Below are 4,783 nucleotides of genomic sequence, written 5' to 3' on the forward strand. Positions count from 1 at the left end.
TACATAGTATCAGAGTGGAATGAAACATTCATCAACTACTTTAGTTTTACAAAATAATAATAGCTCTGACGTATACTTAGTCAAGTTAATCCTTCTGTTATCCCTCTTTCCGATTTTTTGCTCACTGTAGCAAAGTAATCAGGAAGTTTCTGCCAATGTGCAATAAATGAGGGGCCGTGGGTTTTCCCGGGAAAGCTGGCGGCACTAACATAACTAACGAAAGAAATTAACCGAAAATAAATTAACCGGAATCCCCCGACCCCAAGGGGGGCTAAAAGGGTTTCTCAATTCCGATTCCACTGGGCCCGGGGTGTCAACCGCTCCGCTCCGGTTGCTGTTTCTTCCGCTGCGATGGGTATGGATATGGATATGGATAGGGATAGGGATACGGAGACGACTGGCAACAGACCGACTGTGTGTGACTTTCGGAATCCCAAATGGGTTTTCAACATGCAATTTTTATTATTGACTGCTGGCTGTCGGTTGTCGTGCTAGCGCGCTGCTTTTCAGTGTTTTCCGACCGGCGAATCGTGAAAATGTCATTACTGTCAATCAAGTCGGCCAAGGGTTTTCCCCGAAACCAGGAACCTTAAAGCCTTTCAGTCCAGCCAAGTGACAAATTGAAAAGTCCATTTAAAATCCATGCGATTTCGTCATGGTGCAACAATTTCATTTGTATCAATATATTTATCGGGAAAGCAATTCTAAAAATTTATGATAAACACTTCACATTTAATTCCTTGAAATTAATACATATAATGTTGATACACAGAGACAAATGTTCAAATACATCGCTCTTGAATTGAGAACATTCGTTCTTGAAAACCGTACATTATGGTATCAATGTTCTGAATGTTAGAATCAATTTTCAAGAACATTTTTTAATCACACTAGAACGTCAGAACTGTCTCTGTGTATGCACTTTATTATATGACAAAAATTTTATTTTATGTTGGAAATCAATATTATCCGCACACTCTTATGAAAATTACTTGTTTTGAAACATCCCCCCAATAACCATTCTCAAACAAACTTAAATTATAATATCTTGGGCAACGGGCTATAGTTAGAACAGGTTAAATTATAAATTTCCGAGCTTAACCGGGAGTTGCAACGAGCTTCTAACACTTATAATATCAATCTCTTGGATAAATATTTCCAAATAGAATTCGCAATGGCGTGTGATTTTGAGGACTTATTCAATGCATAATGTTTCAGGACTGACGGGGTTTATTGGCTTGCGTGATGTGCGTCAGTTCCGATATGCTGACAAGGAAGGGAAAAGAAAGACACCAGCAAGGGAGCCAGGATGGAGAATTGAAAATGCCGGAGGAGTGATTGCCAACATGCATCGCCGACATTGGCGTGCCAAATGTAACGATTTAGGCATTAGGCAGAGCTTGTTGAATTCCAGAGCCGCTTTTAACTGCTCGACTGGGCGGACGGACAGTGGCTGATATATCTTTTATTATGTAGTTCTGTGTCATCGTAAAAATCGCCGGCTATTACTTGATTGTCCTTCATGAGAGCCATAAAGCCGTTGGCGGCCTTTGGCCCATTGTAAAATGATTTACTCGCCTGCGCCCCGTTCATTTGTGGCAGGCCATCGCTTGGAGCTTGTTCCATTCCCTAGACACTCATTTTTTATGGTTCGTCTTTTTTACGGTCTTTCACAGTTTAACGACGCATCACTGACATACTAACCGGAGTCGAAATTAGAACTTGGTCTGATGAAATCTATTCAATTTTTGTATTTGTTCTTTTTGTCCTTTAGGAAGGCATGCCTATGCCTATGCCAGGCTCTCTCGATGGTATCGACTATCAGATACCCATTACTCAGCTAAGGGGGGTGCGAGGGAGAATGAGATATTCAAGTAGCAAAGCGTATGATCCCACGATTGTACACTTTATATGCCTATAACTTGTTGATGAGGGGTCTGAATTAAACAATTTTTGACATATAGATAGATATTGATCAAAACAAAACCTCATTTAAATTAAAAAAAAAAATGTATAATTCAAGAATCACATAGCTTATCCCTTATCGGATAAAAAGAAAAACCATAATACAGAAAATACATGCGAGTTTTAACTTAGTTATTGTGCTTTGACGTGGAATTTGAATGAACGGCTTGCTTTTACAACATACGTTGATATTTACTAAATTCCCGGAACAAATATAATTGGCTAACAAATACACTGCACCCATATGGAGGTCATCAAAAGAAATGGGTATGGGTATAGCACCGAAAGAGCCCGCGTAAGTACTGTTCTATGCCCCATGTCTTCCATTTACCTAATTTACTTATTGGGCTGAAAATGGAAGGAAAATATTAGTCGTTAGGTATTCTCCACCCGGCAATGTGCGTGGGAAGTATACAAAAAACCTTGCAGTAAATACAACTTGGTCTGATTTTAAATTCGTGCCCACAACCACAACTAAGTCAAAAGCATGCGTAAAGAATTCAAATATATTTGCTGAATTAATTAGTTTCTTAACACTTACACATTGGATTCCATAATATTTTAAAATATTTGTTAATGGTATTCTTAGTTTTTTTTGGCTGTTGGAACCAATATTGTAGAAGCAAAGGGACAGTTTGTCCAGGGACGTGTTATAATAAAATGTTATGGCTGATACCGAATCAGGGGCCGACTTGCAAACGGACTGACTGATTTTCTGGCCGTGGCGACGTATCAACATGACCTTATTAACAAGACCCTATTGTTATAGGCTTAAAGCTCTTCTCATTTCTTTCGGGTGGTATATTAAAATTGATTACTGCAGCCCAGCCCAGCATAAAACAGATCCGAACAGAAGACCAAACACCAGACCGCACCCGAACTGAGCCAGCTAGAGTATGGCAGACCAATAACGTGACAGCAGCCCATTTACTCGCGACAAGTTGGCCATTTGGGTTATGTGGTGCGTAGGAAATTACTAGGTTGCCTTCACCACGAACGCGAAATTATTTTGGCTATCAAAGGGATACGGACCCATACATATGAAATGAATTCAGTTGTGTTCAACAACAAGTTGAAGTAGTCATGGATAGCATTTTCTTTGAGAACTATGATGTGATGAAACACATAAGTTATGCGATATAACGAATAAATATGAAAGTTTCCATACAAATATTTTCTATAACCCTGCTTCTGCTGAATCACTTATAGTTTACAGTACATCTAGCAACATTGTCGGCATCTTGCAGCACCTACAAAAACAGACCGAGAACTAACTGAAAAAGTTGCGTAAACTTCAAGTGCAGGATAAGCAGGACCAAAGTAATACGAATGTCTGTGAGTACTCTGAGCCAACACAATTCAATTTAACTTTTTCATTTCTTTTGCCAGGCTCTGTTATTTTTTTTATTTATTTTTTTATATGGCTTGGTGAGCTCCAGTGGGTGTGTTGGGCGCTCTGTGTGCAAGTGTGATATGTGTATGTTATGCCAATTTCCACGGGAGTCAGAGTCCCTTTCAAAATTAAAATGTCCCTTATGCACGAGAGATTTCTGATGGAACGAACCGAAATGAAATGAAAGCTAACGGCCTGGAAGTCAAGCAACCTGCGAGAGACGACTACGCCAATGTTCGTATAGCCGGAGGCGGGGATCCGGGTGCCAGTACGGGTATGTGTACCCACCTATCCGCACATGACTGTGGCATACACGACTGTGTCCGCAAGTGTAGTAAGCCCAGTGGTTACTATGGCTGACTGTCACGAGCCACACAGTCAACACCAAAAAAGTTAATTAGCACCTAATGTGTATATTAGCTCGAATCATGCGCCAAACAAGTTGAGGATAAGCTTATTCGGTTGACCCGAATTCTTGAAAACGTTCTATAGGGAAATATTTTTGGGACAACGGCTTTTCTAGTAAATACATAAACGAAAGGTTCTCAAATTCACTGTATAAAAATTGAATATAGTAGGCGTTTTACTTAGCCCCAATCTTTTATATCTATGTAAATTGTACTATAATGATTGTTAACAATAATTATGTTCCAATTTAGAAACAATTCTTTCTTGTAGTTTTTTGAAAAGCAACGAATATGAAATTGGCAATATTATTTACTTAAAACATTGTCTTTTCCTAACCCCGGTTTGAGTCTGGCCACTGATTCAGCTTTATTAATCGTTTACGTTCGATTCCTGAACCGAACCAACGCCGAAATGACCGCCCTGAAAATAATACAGATAATTTTTAAGCTATTTCTAAAAGACCCAACGACCAACTCGCCTTAATCGCGCTGTCCGAACCAAAAGAGAAACAGAAAACTGTATCCTTTCCGATAAATTTTTGGCGTAATGAGTCCAATGGTAATTGTAGGTGGACCATCACATGTCCAACATGAAAGCACGAGTACCCGGCTAACATCTTGAGCGAAAAGAATTGGGGAAAAGTGGAAGACGTATCCGTCTCATTTCATTTGCAGGCAGGCGGGCCATAAATCTCCGTAAACTAGCGCCCAGTGGGTCGGTTGAGAGGGGCTCAAGAAGAGGCCACGGACATGAAATCACATTCGCAAAAAATAATTAATATTTATTACCCGAGAATGAAGTATTATCAAATTGCATAATTGCTGTGTTTCTCATTCGACACGACAGGCGGACAGAGGACCGGGCGGAGACCCCAGAAGGGAGCTCCCTTTTCCGCATCCGCTGCTGGCCTTCCTGGGCCAATTCCCCGATCCTGGGTGGCCACCCGCACGGCGCCCTCCAGAAATCCAAGAACAAGCCGAGGACCTGCCTGCAAAGTGGGTACGATATACTCCACAC

Source organism: Drosophila subpulchrella, chromosome 3L (genome assembly GCF_014743375.2).
Source record: "Drosophila subpulchrella strain 33 F10 #4 breed RU33 chromosome 3L, RU_Dsub_v1.1 Primary Assembly, whole genome shotgun sequence".
NCBI lineage: Eukaryota > Metazoa > Arthropoda > Insecta > Diptera > Drosophilidae > Drosophila > Drosophila subpulchrella.